The 6,706-nt window shown below is 39.3% G+C and overlaps 1 protein-coding gene across 1 annotated transcript in view; it reads right to left on the bottom strand.

Moving 5' to 3' along the window:
* LOC109930359 (propionyl-CoA carboxylase alpha chain, mitochondrial-like) overlaps nucleotides 1-6,700 on the bottom strand; it is a 123,717-nt gene extending 117,017 nt beyond the window's left edge. Inside the window, exon 1 of the mRNA XM_048598173.1 lies at nucleotides 6,693-6,700. The gene's annotated coding sequence lies outside the window, so the exon portion shown is untranslated. The remainder of the gene's footprint in view (nucleotides 1-6,692) is intronic.
* Between the last annotated feature and the right edge of the window lie 6 nt (nucleotides 6,701-6,706).

The raw sequence follows: 6,706 nt of genomic DNA, 5'->3' as shown, positions 1-6,706 counted from the left end.
TAAGCTTTTGTGCTAGACAATACATAATAGGACATGGTGCTAAGGTACACATCAACTCTGGTCTAATGGAAAGGCAGATCAGAACTGAGGGGCTGATTGGTCTATTCCCATGTTTCTATGTCACAGTGATAACAATTTACAATTACACTGTGCATATGGAGTGGAAGAACATCCCAAGGCTCTTCACAAAAGGGTAATCAAAAAGAAACTCTCCTGTTCCAGTTTTACATTATTGTGAGAGTTATGTATACACACCAAGGTAGCAGCTGTAAAGTGGTAAAACTATTAATGTTGAGATTAGACAGACATGTGGTAAAGGTAGAGTGGTTTTAATGCAGGATTTTAACTTCCACATAGATTGGGATAAAACAGCGAGCTTATGTTGGAAAGGTATCAAATTTCTCAATAGTATTTGTGATTTTTGTTTGCAGCAATGGGAGGGATTTTCCTAGCACCGTGAAGACATGTTCAGAAACAAGTGAGAGAGTCTGAAAGATGGCAAAAACATATTGGATTGACTCCTGCTTCCTTGTAATTTTATCGGAAGCAGTTTTAGAGCAGTGATTACAACTGTCCATCATCAGCAAGAAGCCATTTCAAATGATTATGGAGGCAATTCGTGGACATTTCCAAAAGGCTGTGGAATTTTACTAGCAGCGCATGAGATCCCTACTGCGTCAGGAGCTCATCTGTGCACAGGAGGCAGGAGCTGAGTGAGAGCTCTGTCTATAAGGAGAACCATATGCCATAAGTACTTTCAAGGTCAAAATTGGTAACTCTCAGGACATTGACAGCAATGTTTGTGAACGGGGGAGAAAAGAGAACAAAAAGAAAGCGCGAAAGGGAGAAAGAGTGAGAGAGAAAAAAGAGTCAGCGCAAAAGGGCAAGAGGAGGAGGAAGGGAATGAAGAAGGGAAGGGAGGAAAGATTCACAAAGACCTGACTGTGCACAGTGTGTACAGACTATCTTCTTGCTGTTTTCTTTTGTTTAATCTTATTGTGGTTAGAGACAGGTATAACCCAACATGTCCAGGTAACTAAGATCTGAGATGCAATGGTCGGTGAAGTGATAGAATATTGGTTTGTGTCAACCATTGCTAGAATCAAGCTGGTTGATTCTTGCTAAATTAGGTGCGGAAAGGAAAAGGAAATGTGTGTAAAGGGAAGTCATCCCTAGATTCCACACACACAGCTGTCAATAGCTGGTTGAGGGTGGCACTGCTAGTGGGGGCACAAGACAATCTGGGCAGAGTAGAAAAACAATAGCAGAAAAATTGCACTACACAAAAAGTAAGCCAGGATCCATGTTACTCATGGATTTGTTACAATAAAACATGATTGAGTTAATTTACATAAATGAGGTGAAATAGACTGTCTAGACAGAAAAAAACATACAGATACGGATTGTCAGCGTAAAGTCCTCACTCTTGAGGCCTGAATGGATTCAAAAACCTTAATTCTACTTTTTTCTGAGACCAAGTTATCCTGTGGTTCTCTTTGAATGAAGAGGGTTTCATGTGACGCTGCACCCATTTTTTTCTGTCACTTTGCCATCTGTAATTAGTTCCACTTAGTTGGGTATCAATGACCTTTTCAATGCAAAATGCAGCAGGGATACAATCAGCATGAACCCTACTGCCTCCACTGTACCATTATCACAGTGAAGGATGAGCAAAGGTAACACAGCATCAAAGAAAACAAAGGTAGCATTCATATTGAAGCGTTTCATAATGTTTCAAGGCTTTGTACATGTTCATTTGCTATTCTGGGTTAGGCTAGTTAGAATTGTTGTAGGCAAAATTAAAATGTACACTTTTTGAGACACAGCAAGAAAATTATACAAAACATGATATCCAACCCTTTTCCAACTCAGATTTTATTTGTTATTAAAATGAGGACTGTTGTTTATTCTTCACCTCTAGTACAAAGAATTGGAATCACATGGCTTCAGTCAAATAACAGAATACACCAGAGAAAATTTTATTGTGTTTTATCTGTCCCTAAAGAGTTGGCATGTTTAAACAGTTAGCAGCTGAGTCACGCACTCCAGTAAAGGTCCAGTTTACGTCCCTAGTGTGTACAGTTTATTCAGCTACACTGAAGCAATGAATGTGGTGAGGGGTGAAGCGTTTTAATGAAGTATTTTTCCTACCACTGACATTAAGCCAGTATATTGGTTCCACTTCCCTTCAGTAAAACAGGAGTTGTATTTGCCATTTCCCAGTTGTCTGGCATTGAGCCTTTTTCTGTTGAAAGCTGATGGACGGATATCAGTGCTTCTGTCGTCTCCTCCCTAGTTTCTTCCAGTATCCACCCAATGTTACCAGAAAACCCTTCCCATGAGCTCCTGCTGCAGTCCACTGCATCCCTGCTCGTTCCCACTCCCCAAAAGCTGGTGAGCAGGAAACAGTTTCATTCAATCTTGGTGTCTCCTAGGTAGTTCTTACAAACATGGAAAATGTACGGAACAAGAGGACGTTCAGCCCATTGTGTCTGTACATCATGTCTTCTTCCTGTCCCTGTTTACCGCAGGAAGACTTAGCAGAGGTGTTTGGAATTGTAAAGAGTTTGAATTGAGAAAATAAGGATAAGCTCTTTCCAACGACAGGCGGATCAGCAACTAGAGGACACTGATTTAAGGCAATTGGTAAAAAAAAATGAGGCAATGCAGAGAAATCATTTTACAATGAGCTTTTGGGATCTCAAATGAACTGTCCGGGACTGCAGTGGAAACAGATTCAGTCGTAACTTTCAAAAGCAGAATGGGCAGGTGGGACTAATTGAATCGCTCATTCAGAGAGCTAGCAGAAGCATGATGGTCCTAATGTACTGTAGGAGAGGGAGCAAAAGAGAGAATTAGCAAATAGAGGAGGCAGAGACAGTGAGGTAGGAGGGGCTGGTGATGGAGAGAACAGCGATATAGATGCTGGAAGAAGTTAAATTGAATTCTTCCACTTCTTGGGAGAAATCAGAATTTTAATTCACAGAGAGTGCTTTTGTCTCCACAATATTTATCCTGTTGGAATCAGCAGACTGTATGTTAAAAGCACAGTTCCACCATCACATCTATTATATGGTTGCTTATAGAAAACACAAGACTTCAGCCCCAGATAAATCTAATTGATGTTTTGACTTTTCTCCCCCCAGTTTCTCCAACAATTCAGACTGGCATTCTCCCTGCTCCCCAGCATCTTTCTCCTGCCCCTCCAATTTCATGCTGGCACTTTTTTTTTTCTCTTCTTCCACTCCCACGATATTTACATGCTTCTCCAAAAAGGCCTTTGATCCAAAATCAATTGAGGCCTTTCAAAGAGAAATAGATATTTACTTAGGAGAAAATTATATGAAGGGAAATGTTGGAACAACAGGGAATAACAGGTCAAAAGCTAAACAAATGTCAATTGCCTTCTCCAGCACCTATCTTTCATGAGATCCTCTGCATATCTGCATTTCCAGCCAGTCTGTTCGATATTAATGCATCAAAATTCCACAGTGGAAGATTTTCCACACTTCAAAGTTTCGAGTAGATTAAGTCTTTTTGATTCAAAATTGGTCTTGTCAGCAGTTTGTGTCCTTGCACAGCAATTTTGCCTACTTTTGTTATCGTATGTCAATGGAAACTGTCTCCCTGCTGCATATTTGGGGATGTATAAAAGTTAATAAGAGGCTGCTTGGCTTGGGGAAACAGTGAAATCAATTGACAGGAACTAAAAACAACCTCAAATTCCCATAATATAATCATCGATTTAAGAAGCTTGAAGCAGACAACAGTTGCATTTATATAGCACCTTTAATTCAACAAAATATCTCAAGGTGCTTCACAGGAGCCTTATAAAGCAAAAGTTGACACCAAATCCCATAAGGTGATATTTCAGCAGAAGTGGCATTTTAAAGGGAACAGAGAAGCAGAGAGGTTTCAGGAGTGAATTCCAGAGCTCATGCTCTTGGTAGGTGAAGGCAAAGCCACCAATGATGAAATGATTAAAATCGAGGATGCTCAAAAGGCCAGAATTGGGAAGAGGATTGTGCAGCTGGAGGAGATCACAATCACTGTAAAAGGGAAAACAAGGTTGAACACTTTAAAATCAATACGTTGCTTAACTGGGAACCGATGTAGGTTGACAAGCACTAGGATACCATAAACTATAGAATACTCTCAGAGGTCAAGAGAGTCTTATATGTTTAATGTTGAATAGGCCTTCATTCATTCAGAATACTGTAATAACTGAAAAAAGATGGAATCAAATGAAGCATGCTTCACTCCTTCTCTGCACAGTTCCAAAAGACTGCAAGGTTAAAGCTGACACTGCCAGGATTTCTAAATAAACACCCCTTTTGTGATCCTGCTGATGTTCCATTGTGTGCCATGTAAGGCCATGACACAGGACAGTGAAGCATGCAGCACAGATCAGACTGGTTAACGCATAGGCCCAGAAAAATAAAATATATCCTCTAGTGTACCAACCTGTAGCACAGTGTCACCTTAAAAAAGAAACTGTGCAGCATAAACTGAAATCCTGAGATCATCTACCTTACAGGATTCCTAATGGCAACACTGAACAGAATGGATGACTTTGTGTGTGCATCAAGTTCTGGTCGTCCAGTTATAGGAAGGATATTATTAAAGTGGACAGGGTTCAGAAGAGATTTACCAGGATGTTGCCTGGTATGGAAGGTTTGAGTTGGAAAGATAGGCTGGGACTTCTTTCACTGGAACGTAGGACGTTGAGAAGGGACCTGATAGAAAATTATAAAATAATGAGAGGTATAGATAGAGTTAACGGTAATTGCTTTTTCCATGGAATGGGGGATTTCAAGACTAAGAAGCATATTTTTAAGGCAAGAGGAGAGAGATTTTAAAAAGACGAGGCAAATTTTTTACACAGAGAGGGGTTCGTGTGTGGAATGAACTTCCTGAGGAAGCGGTGGATGTGGCTCCAATTACAACGTTCAAAAGACACTTGGATAGGTACATAAATAGAGACGGTTTGGAGGGACATGGGCTAGGAGCAGGTAGGTTGGACTAGTTTAATTTGGGATTATGCACAGCATAGACTGGTTGGACTGAAGGGTCTGTTCTGTGCTGTATGGCCCTATGACTCTATCAGTTGTCTTGTGTGAATGTGAGATTTAGTGAGTCTTTTGTTTCCATTACATGGTCTTATCAAATTTTGATGCGCACATCCTGGACCATGAGGGTTGTGTGAAGCACTTGGCCTATACAAATTAACAAAAGTGGTTGAAGTGTAGTTCTCCAAAATTTAAGAGCATACCAATACATGATATATTCCTCAGAAGACAGAAAAACAGCGTGTCCCTTACTGATTGCATTGTCTCCAAGAGGGTGTGATTGGCTGCTTAATGACAACTCAAAGAACCAACTTAAATATCAATGAGACTGCTCTGTAGTTTTCAAATTCACTAATATCACCATCTCTTGCGGATATAAATCAAAACAAGTCTCTAGAACAACAAGGATACATACAGTTCTAACAGAATACAGTTTACCAATTTCAGAAAGTCAATTTCCAAGGGAATCAGCAGTTGCCGGCATTATTTCCAACTTCATTCTCTCCCAAGAGGAGCAACGAAGAGTTAAAAGAAGCATGGCCACAAATACAACTTACCTTCCAAGACTACTACATCATGCCTGAATATAATTAGACTCAAATTCCCATCCAAATGTTCCACAAAGTTACCAAGACCATAAACAAGCTAATTCTAGCCATTCACAGCATTCTTTTTCTAAGGATCTTGATGCAATTAGCTATTTTACTAAACTATTTTGAAGTCATTTTCCATTTTAAAAAAATTAAATAGAGGCTTTAAATTCTCATGCATGACTGAAAATAAGGCACATCCAACTTCAAGGTCTTAATTTTAGTGAAGTCAAAGAGGTCCTTAATAAAAATACTTGCTTTTATAACCACAACAGTAGAACAAAGTTAAACTGCTTTTAGAGCTGTGTTAGGGAAACAAACATTAGCAAACTGTGTGTTAAAACACCATCTTCTTTTGTATTACCGGAGCTGTGGATGCCCAATTCAATTTTCCAACATATGTATCATACATCTGCCATGGACTACAAGTAAAAAAAGGGAAGAAAACTTCTCACTATATTTTCTCAACAAACATCACATTTTAGCAGGAACTTCTTGCAGAGGAGAGAATGACACAGTTTTCAACAACTGGCATTTTCCAAAATGAAGTGAATGCATCTTTCTGTTCACAAGGAAAGATATTTTTATAACCTTTCTTGTCATGGAGGTATTCCAAAGCATCTTACAGTAAAAAAAGTCGTCAGTAAGAAATGTAGGAAATATGGCTGCCAATTTGCACACATGAAACTCCCACAATTAGCAATGGGATAATGACCAGGTAATGTATTTTTGATGCAGGCTGAGGGGACATTGGTGGCCTGGGAAAGGTAAAACTTATGATTGTGCTAATTATATTTTAGAAAATATTAGAACACGCTATAGTTGATATATTAACACAAACAATCATTAGTTTGTGAACAGGATTCATCTCCCTTTCGTCCTCTCCTATTGCATATCAACAGGAAAATTTACTGTGACATGAAGTGTTTGCTCTTCAGCTGCCTCATTCTGAGTGGCCCATTTCAAAAGTAGCTCATGCAGAATAATCCCTTTTAAACAAAAAATCAGATAACTGGACAGTAGTTAAACATACCTGAACGATCCTTT

Source organism: Rhincodon typus, chromosome 6 (assembly GCF_021869965.1).
Source record: "Rhincodon typus isolate 14 chromosome 6, sRhiTyp1.1, whole genome shotgun sequence".
Taxonomy (NCBI): Eukaryota; Metazoa; Chordata; class Chondrichthyes; order Orectolobiformes; family Rhincodontidae; genus Rhincodon; species Rhincodon typus.
Note: the sequence above shows the minus strand (reverse complement) of the source record. Positions and strands in the feature narration are given on the sequence as shown.